Raw genomic sequence first — 15,259 nt, forward strand, 5'->3', positions numbered from 1 at the left:
GACAGGAACGAATTTTTTCTTTTTAATTTCTGAGTGGATCGGGATTTGATTCTTTTCCCCCTCTCCCTCAACTACAGGGAGGGGCATAAGAACAAACACAAATTTTTGTGCTTCTAGACAGTGGGATGCATCTGCAATTGGAAGGGTCTGAGGGTGCGGGTGCAACTATAATAGGTTCAAGTGGCTCTGAGCACTTTGGGACTTAACATCTGAGGTCATCAGTCCTCTAGAACTTAGAACTACTTAAACCTAACTAACCTAAGGACAACACACACATCCATGCCCGAGGCAGGATTCGAACCTCCGACCGCAGTGGTCGCGCGCATCCAGACTGAAGCGCCTAGAACCGCTCTGCCAAAGCAGCCAGCTAACTATAATAGGAAGTATCCCAGAGAGGGGGATGCATGCATCCAAAACTTTAAAGATACGTTTTGTCATAGGGTGTTCGATCATATTACATGACGTTGGTACTAATACTGACAAGCAAAAAAGCTCGAATATATCAGGATTTTTTATATAAATGTCTTGGGAGCTGCAAGATAAGTCGAAATTCTACCCAGGACGTGTTCGCATTTTTCGTGTTATGATAACAGCAACCTTCCTTCTGGTGAACCATTTTATGCACTCAAATGTTCCAATATCAGAGCGCTATGTAACTGTGTAGGTGTATGTCGCATCGAAAACTATTCCATCTTCTAACGAAAAACTTATTCACAGTTAATCCTAAAGTGCTTTGAAATGGCTTCTAACATCCATCAGCATTCCACAAACGTTTAGGGGGCTGCTGAATCCTTACCTTTTCACTGATTTTGTTACAAAACGAATACGAACGAACTGCGTGATTATATCAACGAGACACCCGTTTTCGGTAGTACTAGAACCTTGGTAAAGTTCAGGAAAGATTTGCAGATGAAATTAAGACTTCTTGGTAAGTGCATTCTCTTCTTTGATTACTTACGTTGAACGCTCTCACATGTTACCATGGGGAGGAAGGTGATGGCACTACTGTTACGTTCAGGTCTGGGCCATGCCGGTAGTGTATCGGTGAAGGCTGTCCGCGTGCAAAGCATTTTTTTGCTTCGTTCGTTATGCTGTAATGCAATGCTGCATTTTGTCTGAAGGTTTCTTTCAGTACTCCAGTGCTCTACTAGTCATCGAGTGTGTCCTTGACTTTCTCCCACAACTAAACCGACATAGACAAGCTGACAGAGGAGGGCCTTCTCCGAATCACGGTGCAACTTGGCTTGCCATTTTTCTCATTATTGGAAGTAAAACAGGGGATACAGAGAAAAAAAATTTAGTACAAACGTCGATACGTACCCCAAAGATTTAGCATCGTTGTCTGGAACAAACCCACATCTTTTCCAATCACCTCTATAACTTCTCCTTGCGCTCAACATGTCTGCCTTCGTTGGCTAGCTTCTTTAGCTTTACTACTTGCAATAACTTTCCTTGAGGCTCCAGTACCAAGAGAGCCACACATGCATATTTTTGTACAAAGCATTAATAATTTATTTACAAAATAGAAACGTCACTGAGCCAGGAGAAGGAACACTAGTTATAGAATACATGAAAATCATACATTAGTTCAAAGACTATCAGTTATTATAATGATATTCAAAATAATTAAACTCTTGATTAGCTGTGTACCACCAGATAGCGCACACAGGAGTAATATCAGTTCTTATATCAGAATACAGATTCTTGTTATATTGGCGAGCATAACGGGATATTTATTAATTGTGTTTTAAAAATGTTAACATAATGTTACAAAAATGTTTTGCCTCTTTACATTTCATGTTGTGCCAGTGCAGAGACGATATAAAAAAATAACCAATACAGAAAACTGTGGTACAGTGAGAAATCTAAAAACGATCGTTGGTGGAATATCAAAAAGGGAAGCTAAAAATTTCTTTTATTTTTCATTAACCTTCTTTCATCGGGTTTTGAGCGCTTAGAATAGTTCAAAGTGCACTTATCAGTGTTCAAGTAGGGAATAAAAAATTGTCTGTGTGACAAGTAAGAACTTAGTGTATTTCGCGAGTGAAATCAGCATCTAGCACTACAGTGCCCAAGAGCATGGTCAGAATATTTTTCCTTGTTACGTGGTGGTGACGTAACTAGTATTGGCGCAGTTATAGAAAGTGGGAGTCTATTTATTGCCATATTAAATATGTTTACTTTCATTTCAATATTTTGAGGTAGATGCATGTAATGTGAAGATTTCCAGACAGTTCGCCATGGGTTTTGAACATGAAAATGATGTCGCATCGGAACCTGAAGTAGAAGGGGCAAATATTCAAGAATTACGATCCGTCGATTCGATGACTGAATTATTGAAAAAAAAAAATCGGTCAACGGTTTTGTCTGCGTCTGATATAACAAAGGAATAGAAGGCTGTGGCTCATCAGATTTCAGAGCATTCTAAATGTTGGACGCCATGGCTAATGAGATTTCAGAAAGTTCCAAATAGCGCTATTGTATGGCTGGGGAAATAGCGAAGATTGAAGAGACTGCACAGAAGTAGTATGACCTAGCGCCTGAACTTACGGCATTTTCAGAAAGACAGGCTAAGATCGTCCAATAATTAACTGATAAGATAGCAGGACTGAAGGGAGAGCATGAATGTATTCTGGAAGCTGTGCTGACTTTAACTGGAGAGGTTAATGAATTCGAGTGCGATAAAAGAAGAACAAGATTTGAGCAAGCAGTGTGAAATTCAGGGCAAATATTTTTCAAAACAAATCATTGCCAGGGCATTCAGAAGACACCAAATTATACAAATATTAAATACGAGGATATAAAGGCTGAAAGCGAAGTTAAGAGCAACTATAATTATAACGATGAACCGTAGGATCTGAACGAGGTACCATAAAAGAAAAGATATGTCAGATCTATCCAGACGGAATGATAGATGAAACAAGAACTGGAAAATGTAGAAAAAGGAACTGAAGAAGTTAAAATCCCTGTGGAGGATGTGCAGTAGAAAGCACGCGGTTCGACAAATAACTCTATTTCTGAACTACTGTTGAGTAGACCGCAGTACTGCATGCAATATAGGGACACCACCACTATATGCTGCGATGTTATTGTAAGAAATCGTAATCCACTACAAACAATTTCAAAACTTTTTGCCCAAATTAAATCTGCTAATCCCATCGCCATCATTCACGCATTTCACGGAGCCACGCCCAAATCTTAAGATCTTGGTTGGATGCTCAAAGTATGCGCTATGAAGGGCTATGTGCAGGGCGAAGAAGCAGATGTGGGGCCACAGAAGCTCCAGATTTTTGCAGAACGTATGAGGTATTTGAAAGCCCTTTTGGCAAACTGGTTTCGTAAAGAGATATTTAACCCAGCACCATTTCAAATGCAACAATGGTGCTTGTACAAATATTTTGAGAAACATATCAAAAAAGGTCAAATGGTCAGACGACGTAAAAGAACGGCATCATAAAGACGCATTCAACCCTCAACAATTTAAAAGTTAGCAAGAGAAGCTCCACAAATATTCCGAAAAAAATATATCAACAAAACGAGAGTATACATGAAGTCAATGCTTCACAGGAACAGCTCTAAATCCTAATAAAAGGGTGAGCAGAAAACTCCAACAGACAAAGAATGTAGTAATCTTTGTCCACATCCCTGATAGCGAATGTGCATCAACGGAATAGACTTGAATGTGTTGTACGATAGCTAAACTAGTGTCTTACCGATTGAATATGGCTGGGCGTTACGGTAATCAATATATTCTGAGCCGTAGGGTACACCCATTGCGATGTGTTCAGCGAGGAAATGTGAAAACCAACGTAGAGAGTTAAGGTTTAACGTCCCATCGACATGAGGTTATTAGTGATGGAGCACAAGCCCTGAATCGGAGGAAATCGGTTGTAACCGTTTTAAAAAAGGAACCATAAAGCATCAACCATCAGCGATTCAGCGAAATGACGTAACAATTAATTCTGAATGGCTGGGCAGAAATTTTTACCCCCACGGTCATACTACTGCACGACCTCCCTAGATGTCAGAAGTATTGGAGAATGTAATCGGATTGCAAATGGTTTCTTTTTAAGAAAGACTTAACGAAGTATCGTCCAGTTTTCTTACTGATGGCTTTTTACAAAATTAATTTATTTAAGAATAGTCGTACATTTAAGTAGAAACACTTTATTTAGTGCATTATGTTTTGGAATCGAGAAAGACTGCTGGACTGAGAACGCAACTCCTACATTCAATAGCCATATACAACATTCCTTAAATAATAACATAGTACCAGTTGACATTTTTTTGTGATCTTTCCAAGGCGAATGGTTACGTGTATCACGTTCCTCTCTTAAAAAAACTTAAGTTTCATGGAACTATCAGCTTTAAAATCAACTGGCGAGAGCCATACTCAATCAAGGAAATTAGAAAATGTTGCACTGAATATTTAAAACGATGTTGAAATAACAGAAAAATTTAGTGTGTTGAGGCATATTATGAAAGGAGTCCGATTGGGTTCAATGTTTTACCCACATCTATTTCTTACATGTGTGAATTAAGTAGGCTTGATAGGTTTCCAGATGACGGTAGTATTATAGGAAATTGTTAACAATGTCTCTCAAAGAATTATTGAATGGCTCTATGAAAGTGCACTCTCTCTAAATTGTGATGAAACACCGTATATTCAATTCTGTGCAACAAACTGTCATAACAAAAATTAATTTAGAAAACTAAGAGGGTGGAATGGTCATAATTTAGGATTTACTTAGTGATAAAAACTTGGAGTGAAAGAAATATGTCACTGAGCTGCTCAAACAATAAAGTTCAGCTGCTTTAGCTCCTCCTGCAGCTGCTGCCTCGTAACAGGGATTGCCTCTTTCTTCTCAATAATGCCTTACGGAAAAGTTGTCTTGAATACCTCATCACTTAGAAATAAAGCGTCGATTACACAGCGGCTGACAAAAAACGGGATCACCCAGAAGACTGTGGGAAAACTAAATGGGCTTCACAGATGTGAAGGTATGTGATGTCACTTCAGTGGTTCCAAAATCGATTTACGTTAAAAACACCTTGTAGTATGAGTGAGTATGACGTTGCACCCACCATGGCCTAAAAGTGTGCACTGATTCGGGTCCTAAGGGTTTCATATTTATAAGATCTTTCCTTGATGATGTCACAGACTTCAGAGATGATCGGGAAGTGTAATTACATCAATCTGAGGTCAGGGGCCCTTGTCCAGAAACGACCGATTCGAAAGTAATAAGCGAAAATCGTAGCGATATCTTTGACAGTGGAATATATTTATCATTAATGTTGGTGCTGAGCTTGTAGGGTAGGGAAATACCAGAGGTGCGGCACAGATCGAAAAGACAAAATGACTAGTAAGTATGGACTGTAAAATGCATAGCTTAATTGCTGTTAGTAATTTGTTGATTTTGTTGTGAAACTATTCACTTATGTATAGCAATTAAATTTGTGGTGGATGATGAATTATTCCAGCGAATTAAGGAGCCCATCTTAGGCGTCAGTGTCCATAAAAGGCTAGAAATGGAGCCCCAGAAACATCAAAATTGTTGTAATTGGATTGCAAATGGTTTATTTGTAAGAGATACTTATGTAAGTTCAAATGGTTCAAATGGCTCTGAGCACTAGGGCACTTAACATCTGAGGTCATCAGTCCCCTAGAACTTAGAACTACCTAAACCTAACTAACCTAAGGACTTCACACATCCATGCCCGAGGCAGGATTCGAACCTGTCACCGTAGCGGTCGCGCGGTTCCAGACTGTAGCGCCTAGAACCGCTCGGCCACACTGGCCAGCCTTACTTATGTAAGTATCGTCCAGTTTGCTTACTGGTGACTTTTTACAAAACATGCGAAAAAATCATATATTTAAGAGTGGTGTTGGTCATTGGCCGTCTCACAGTAATAATACCGTTTCTGTCAGATCACCGAAGTTAAGACCTATCGGGCTCGGCTAGCACTTGGATTGGTGACCGACCGATCTGTCAAGCGCTGTTGGCAAGCGGGGTGCACTTGGCCCTTCTACAGCCAATTGCGGAGCTACTTGATTGAAAAGTAGCGGCTCAGGTCAAGAAAAATGACAACAGCCTGGAGGGCGGTGTGCTAACCGCATGCCCTTCCATGACCGCATGACCGCATGCAGTGACTCCTATGGGCAGAGGATGACACAGCAGTCGGTCAGTACCGTTCCGTCTTCCGACACCTGTCCGAACGGAGTATTTATTTTGCAGCATATTCATTTTAACTGGAGACATTACAATATCTCAAAAAGTACATTGTCGGAGCCAAAAATGCTATAATCATAGTTTGTTTGTCTCGGAGGGTACATGAAACAATACCGCACTCCCGGACCACCCGTTCCTGCATGGGTGACAAGGGGCAACCTTGAAATCTTCAACGGCAACCCCTGTTTTTCATTGCAGATTACGATTCTACGGCAAAATCAACATACAATTTGTCTTAAGCATAATTTTAATTCGCCACATATGGTGCTGTAATCGGAGGAATAGAAACAGGCACCCAATCGTAATTTACCAAGTGCTACCCAATGACCCTTGAATATCCAATGGCATGTGTGATCCCACGTCAATGCTGCGACGGTAGGACATGTTAGTATTTCAGAAATTATAATTGGGAACCCCGTTCGGAACCTTGTGTTCCTCCGATATATCGAACTATGACGTATCAAAACAGGCATACACTGCGACCGGAGCTCAAGTGTCCCGCAGACGTAGAACAGATAGCGGCTCTACATAGTGTATCACTTGCCTGCACACCTACTTCTCATTTAGAGTACAGATGTGCAAGTGGACGATGAATGCAGCAACCAAAGAAGCAAAAACAAAAATGATCCTGAACTAAGGGGAATGTAGGAGAAGCTAATGAAATAGTATTACTAGTGCCAGTGCACCAAAACCACGGATAAGTGCCCGGCAATTACACCACGATTTTGGACTGTCCATAGAGAGTAATGTCACAATACCGCTTCGTCATAGGTATAATCGGGATCACGTGTCACTGTATCAAGAATTTCATGGCGCCGATTTCTATAAACATTAGTGTCTTGTGTATGGCTACGTCAATAAATGCAGACGACCCCCACGTACTTTGTAGAGGTACTATTTTCCTATGAGACTACATTCATAAATCATGGTAGTGTTAACCGGCAAAACACACATTACTGGAGTGTGGACAATACCCACTGGTTACGGCAAGTTGACCATCAACGTTCTTGGCCGGTTGACGTATGGTGTGGCATCATGAGGAATAAACCCATTGGTCCGTATTTTATCGACGGCGCCTTTAATGGATGGAAACATCGAAACGTTTTGGAACAGGAACTAACAGTACTACTGTAGAATGTTGTTCGTTCGACAAAGTATGCGGTAACAGCACGATGGCTCCTGAGCGCATTATACAATTGAAACGCAGAGGCCGTGCTTACACTGGTCGGTGGATCAGCAGGGTTGGCCCTGTTAATCGGCGCGCTAGGTCGCCGGATGTCAGGTCGGTGGATTTCTTCCTAAAGGTAAGGCGTACAGGGAAGTGCCAACTGGCCGTGAAGAGATGGCCGACCGCATCGTAAACGCCTGCGCTGAGATTCCCGAGGATAATGTCTTGTCCTGTGTACGCTGATTTGAAGAGCGGATCAGTATGTGTACTGAAGTTCGCGGTACTACGTTTGAACACTCTCTCCAACTGGAAAAGTAGAGTAGAGTTCGCATCCAACCACGGGCGCAGTGGCGCGTCGGGTAGTCCCCTGTTCGAGATATCGCGCCGGTGGAACACCATGTTGTGAATGGGGTTCTAACTACAAGTTATGAAATACTGGCCTGTCGTAACCTCACAACATAGAGTTGGAATCTCACGTGCCAATGGATATTCAAGAGTCATTGAGGAACATGTGGTAAATTGCGATTGTGTAGCCATTTCTATTCCTCCGATTATAGCGACATATGTGCCGAAACGAAGAAAATGTTTTGGACAAAATGTATATAGATTTGACCGTGGAATCGTAATGTGTAATAAAAAAACGTCCCAAAGTTGCCCGCCCCCCCGCCACCTGCCACAGGATGGGATTTTTTTGGGGGGGGGGGGCGATTGTGGTATCATTGGATCCCCCACCGAGACAAATAAACTTGAATTATAACTTTTTTTGATCCAATGTGTAGTTTTCGAGATATTTCAGTGTCTTAAAACACTACACGTTTGTATCGTAGAAACTTCGCTGTACTAAATGCTGAAGTACCTCGTTAAGAAGATATAAAATATAAGGAAATTTGGAAGAGGCGCTTGTAATTGAGTACTTGATGCACGAAAACTAAAATTGTTCGAAAAGAAACTGATTTACGCCTCGTTTTATAGTTACACAAATTGGTGTTACAGAAAGCAAACAATACATATTTCAGCATGGCAAGTAATTCCGTCTCAAATTTATCCACGTGCTTGAGCGCCGTGCTATTGGACTGAATTACTTGAGGAAGTATAGTAACTAGCGTTCACTGTATTGCTTTATTAATGAGAATACCCGTTTACATCTTCGTTCATAAACCACTGTAATGATGAGGATATGAATGTGTAAGTACAACACAAGATAGAGCAATCGCTTCTGGGCATAAATAAAGCTATATATATATGGGCTCATTGCTCTTTCAGGTAAAGTACCTTTGACGACCAACAACTCTAATGTTTTCCGAATTACAACTGTAGTAGTTAGGGATTGAGGGATAGTAGAGGTACGATGCACAGGCGAGCTACACAAATCACCATGTGTTTGCAAAGTCAGCGCGGGGATATTACAGAAATGCCGCCACGCGCAGTGGCCGCGCTGTCATCACGTCACGGATAGCGCGATCACTCCCGTCGGAGGTTCGAGTCCTTTCTCGGACACGGCTGTACGTGTTGTTCTTTGCATAGGTTAGTTTAAGTAATGCGTAAGTCTAGGGACCGATGACATCAGCAGTTTGGTCCCTTAGGAATTCACACACATTTGAACATTTTGAGCAGAAGTGCCCAGCAAGCAATAACTAAACAAGTAAATAAAAGTCTGTGCGGCTAACTTGACTTTTGTGTACTGTATGACAGTTCTTCAGTACGAATTCGTCGCCCATTGCGGGCAGAATTTCAGCAAAATCGACGCAGTTCCTGGTGAAGCGTCAGTACAAGACAGGCACCAGCTCCCAACAACATTTACATGGCTACTCTGCACATCATACCACTTTCACACTAATTCTCTATTAGTCCACTCTCGAATAGCACGCGGAAAAAACGAACACCTATATCTTTCCATGGGTACTCTATTTTCCCTTATTTTGTGATGATGATCGTTTGTCCCTATTTAGGTCGGCGGCAATAAAATATTTTCGTATTCGGAGGGGAAATTTGGCGATCAAAATTTCGTGAGGAGATCCCGCCACAACGAAAATTGTCTTTGTTTTAATGATTTCCACCCCAAATCCTGTATTATGTCTGTGACACTCTCTCCCATAGCATTCGATAATACAAAAAATTTTGCCATTCTTTGAACTCTATCGTTAATCTTAGCTGGTAACTATCCCACACCACGCAGCAATATTCCAAAATACGACGCACGAGTGTAGTGTGGGCAGTCTCTTTAGTAGATATCTGGCATCCTCTAAGTGTTCTGCCATCTTTTTATATATGTTATTTCCCATTTAAGTTCGTAATTACAATTCCTAGGTATCAAGTTGAATGTACAGACTTTATTAACATTTGACTGATTTATCGTGTAACACTAGTTTAACGGATTCCTTCTAACACTAAAGTGGATCAATTCACACTTTTCATTATTTAGGGTCAATTGCCAATTTTTGCACCATACAGATATCTTACCTAGATCGTTTCGCTATTGGTTTTGATCTTCTGATTACTTTACTAGTCGATAAATGAAAGCATCATCTGCAAACAATTTACGATGGCTACTTTATAAATAAGGAACAGCAGAAGGCCTATAACACTAACCTGGCAATGCCAAAATTGACTTCTGTTTCACTGGAAGACTTTCCGTCGATTACCACGAACCGTGACGTCTCTGACAGGAAATCTCGAATTCAGTCACATGACTGAGACGATATTCCATAAGCACGCAATTTGATTAAAGATCGCTTGTGAGGTACGGTGTCAAGAGCCATCTGGAACACTAGAAATATGCATTAATGTGAAATCCCTTTTCGATAGCACCCAACACTTTGCGTGAGTGAACACCTACTTTGTTTCTCAAGAACGAGGTTTTGTAAATTCGTGTTGACTATGTGTCAACAGATCGCTCTCTTGGAGCATAATGTTCGATTACAATATATGTTCTGAAGTCCATCTGCATGTCGACGTTAGTAATACGGACCTACAATTTATTGGACTATTCCTATTACCTTTCTTGAATGTTGGTGTGACCTGCGGAACTTTCCAGTCTTTGGGTGTGCATCTTTAGCCGAGCGAGCGGTTGTATGTGATTATTAGGTATGGGCTATTGCATCAGCATACTGGTACACAGTCTGGACCGGAGTACTTTCTTTTATTAAGTGATTTAAGGTGCTTCACGCCCCCATCTAATTCTAAGTTACTCACGGCGACAACTGTTTTTGATACTAATTCTGGAATATTTACATCGTCTTGTTTGGAGAATGGATTTCGGTATCACTGTCATTAATAGTATTTCCATTGATATCCCTCAGAGAAGATAGTGATTGTGTCTTGCGTCTCGCACACTTTACCTACGACCGGAGTCTCTTTGGATTTTCTACCAGGATTCGAGACAATATTTCGTTGTAGAAACTATTATAACCATCTCGCATTTAAATCCGCTCTAAATTTGAATCTTCTATAAAAGATCACCTATCCTGGGGATTTCGCGTTCGCTTAAATTGGCTTACTCTCATTGTCCAGAGAGCCCACGGTCCAGTACGAGACAGGAAACTTATTATTTACTCCAACTTACTTGTGTTACTATGAGGACGCCAAATATAGAGGAGTAGGGAGTTATGCAGAGGGAAACCGAAACTGTTCACTCACACACCACTCTGGAAAAGAGAGTCATGATTCTCGTAGAGAGGTTTCCAGAGTATGAATTTAGGCATAAGGAATAGCGATCGATAAATATGAGGATCTACACACAGGAACTAAAAACTGATAAAGAGTGAATTGTCTACTTGATATTCAAACTTTTGCATTGAAATAAATAAATTCAGTTCCAAAAGCATAGATAAAAAGCTCTAGACTTTGATATTATGATCCTCCGAAAATACAATACCGCACACAGATGTTACATGTACTCTTAAATTGCTTTGTGGAATGTGCTTATGACCATTATACGGCGTTCCTATCAAACCGGGAACATTTGTTAAACCAATTTTTGTTACAGACGCCGGTTCTTAATGAGCTCAAAATATCGTTACAACCATTACGACACAAACATTTTTCTTGGTGTACACACAAAAACTCTTGACGCCACGTAAAGTAATAATATTTTATGGTATAAATAAGGCGTGAATCATGAAAAAATGGAATGGTCGTACCAGTGTGGTTCAGACGCACAGAAAATGCCGAGAATTTCTTGGCCGCTGCAGCTGCGATACCCGTGCTCCAACCTCGTGAACCGCTTTTTAAGAGCTCTGGTGCGTGAGAATGCTTGCTTCTCTTCTGTGATTTAATCATGTTTTAATTATGTCGGCTACAAGACGTTGAGCACCTGTTATTTCCGTATTACGACTTGATGCATTTTGTCGTGATCTCCGAAAAAGCGAGAGCTACGCGTTTGCTCCTCTGCATAAGTAAAAACTCTTCAGTGAGGCTCCTTGCCCGTGATTAACAACTGAATTAATTTTGTAAAAATGTCCCTGTCTTCCTTTTGTCCGTTAGTCCTTGGAGACAATCACAATAAATATTTCATTTGTAGCCTCCAGTGACACCAAAATGTTTACTCCGGAATTTGTTCCGTGCCTGAAATCTGTTACATAATCGAACTGCAGAAACTCAGCCGGAGGCAGTTCGTTTACGATGAGGATTAATGTCACGATTCTGCAGGTATTGCATCACATAAGTAAATCGCTGCCTTCAGTCTGAAGCATGAGAACTCGAGCGAACAAACGCACAGTTGTGACGTTTACGCTCAGTTGTCAGGAGCAACGTCAGTTGCATTAACGTTCACACAAAAAGCATTGCACGTTCCATTACGAAGCGTAGTTCATCCAGTTTCAGACACGCTATAAAGCAAAAAGCATATTGTCAGCGACAACTGAAATCATGTCGTCCAATGATTGATGTTGACGTAAAGTGGGTTGTAATATCTCTTTATATTCGATGAATTATTCTAATACAATTCTACCCTTGAATGACGTTTACTAATTTTCTATCTTCATACTCGCAGAATCCATGCGCAAAGTAGTTTCACACAATAGCTATGCCGTGAGCGCATAATTATTCTTTGTAGTACTCTCTCAGGTGGTTGTTAGAAAAAAGCTTTCGAGATTGTCTTCGTGCCGATTAGCCTGAGCATTGTTTGAAGAATTGTAATCGGAATATTGAGATTATGACAAAAGATAACTGATACGAAATTGTACGATTAAAAGGGAAATATATATTGTTCCTTCATACAAAAGATGTGTAACAATTTACATTATTTGACATTTGAGAATTAATGATATTCATCGATATATTGCGTAGTTGTTAATCAGAAGGGAATTTCCGAAAGACTGGATACGAACCTGCATTTAATAATCCAAGAGCTCCATTACTTCTTCGGAAGGTTAAACTTCATCAAAGCCAAATATCCGCTTGATTTGAGGTTTCCCGACTGATTATACAACGCTCCCAAAATTACGAGGCATTTTATTTGTACAGATTAGCAGACTGCCGCAAAGCACGAGCCTGCAGAGAAGAAGAATCATCGCCTGATTTCATTCTAACAAGTAAAATTTCTGAATCATTCTGAGTGACTGAGTTATGACTGTGTTTCCTGTTATGAATGACTGATTGCTCGAACGAATGGAGAGCTACATAACTACATAATTACATAGATAGGAGGAAAAATTACAGGGTGTCTAATGGCTGTCGCCGGCCGGAGTGGCCGTGCGGTTCTAGGCGCTGCAGTCTGGAGCCGAGCGACCGCTACGGCCGCAGGTTCGAATCCTGCCTCGGTGCATGGATGTGTGTGATGTCCTTAGGTTAGTTAGGTTTAATTAGTTCTAAGTTCTAGGCGACTGATGACCTCAGAAGTTAAGTCGCATAGTGCTCAGAGCCATTTGAACCATTAATAGCTGTCTAATAACAACTATCAGTGTGCCGGTCAGTGATTCTCGTATTTCGTGGTTGGCATGTTACGGTTAGTCAAGATGCGCCACAAGCTTACCGATGTCACTACAGCGCAAAAGAAACACGTGGTGAATCTGTACCCACATGATTATATCGCTTTGCATATCCAAAATTTTTAGAGCAAAACTAAACGCTTGACAGCCAGGGCGAGGGTTACACTGTATTCTTTAGAACATTCGAGCGCAATCCGCAATCAGCAAATTAATATCCTTACCCGAAAGTTTAATTTTTTTTACTTTCACCAACTGCTACAATTTGGATGCAACACAACGCAATGACAAGCAGTATTAATGGATAATACAGATGTCGTATCGACGTTCATGTAATTTATACACACGTCATCTGTGCCTAACGCAAACGACTCTTCAATAATATTGGCATACTTTGCATTACCGCTACTCCCGAAACCACCTTTTCTCCCAAATAATGAAACTTAATTAAAAATGACCTATATAAGTATCTTTACATCCGAGAGAATTGTTAGGTTGATTCGTATTATAAATAAATACTGATTATAATCTTTCTCTATGGCGAAATACATTTTCTCCATACTGGAAAAGAAATGCGTTTCATTACACTAAAGAAATAGTAAAATTGTCAGTTTATGTGGAGCAAGAAACTCTTCTGACTTCTGTTGTTGATTGTATGTGTGTTTATGGGGAGAGGAGGATGGAGATTTCCACAACACATGTGGTGTTGAGCTGGTAAATCTTAACTTGAGATTACTTTTCCAGTCCATGACTTGACAAATACAGCGAGACATAATGAACTGCGTATATTGTACGTATTCTCCTCAAAATTTTGTAATTCATCGTTCTTAATACGTAACAAGTAACATTCCAAGAAGATTAACAAATATCAATTCCTACAGAAGTGATCAGCGGAGAACAGTCTAACATTGACAACAGGACACCGTAATAACGATCCAACAGTGGCCTAGACATTCTGACCCGCCAGGTTAGCCAAGAGCGCTAATGCACTGCTTCCTGGACACGGGTAGGCGCGCCGACCCCGGATAAAATCCGCCCGGTTGATCAACGACGAGGGCCAGTGTGCCGGCCAGTTTGGATGTGTTTTTTAGGCGGTTTTCCACATCTCCCTAGATGAATACCAGGCTGGTCACCACGCTCCACCTCAGTTACACGACTGGTAGACATCTGAACACATTGATACTATTGCATGGATTACACTAGATGACAACTGGGGTACATTCATTCTGTCCTGGCGGTATGGGGTGGTGGCAGGAAGGGCATCTGGCCACCCCTTAACATTAACCTTGCGAAATCCGTACCTAACAATGCTGACCCTGCGACCCACAGGATAAAGGCATAAGCAAAAGAAAAGGAAAGTGGCCTAGACTTTCTCTCGCCTTTTACTTATCAAAGAAAAAAATATTATTTATGTACAATGAAATGAGAGGGAACTCCACCACTGCCGGTCCCAAGTCCGGGGCCTCATTTCGCAAGTGATGAGGAAGGAGGAGGGGGAGGAGTAACACCTCGTTAAAAAAAACCTGGGTCCATCTGGTTCCGGATGGTAGCACCCTGTAAGGGCCCCTGCCTAGGGTTACTAGGTGAAACCTGGTCAACGGTCTCAAAGGCGGAAGAGGAAGTTCAGATTCCCAACGGCAGAGAGAGCGGAAGAACTACCTCCAGGACTCACAATCTTGGTTGTACATTTTGTGGCCTTTGGGCCACACCCAAAATAACTTTCATCAATCATGGAAGTGTGTGATGTAAACTATTTTACCCCAGGTGGACGATTCACCGTACGCCAGTACGTCAGCAGACATTCGGATTCTGGGGAGTCTGAAACATTGCACAAAGACAAGTCGGAGTGTCTTGGAATCTCATCCAAATTTCAGTATAGGCAATCAACGTACCTAGCAACTTTCAATGCAAACTCATTGTTGAAAACCGGAAAACTA

This window comes from Schistocerca cancellata, chromosome 7 (genome assembly GCF_023864275.1).
Source record: "Schistocerca cancellata isolate TAMUIC-IGC-003103 chromosome 7, iqSchCanc2.1, whole genome shotgun sequence".
NCBI classification, from domain to species: Eukaryota; Metazoa; Arthropoda; class Insecta; order Orthoptera; family Acrididae; genus Schistocerca; species Schistocerca cancellata.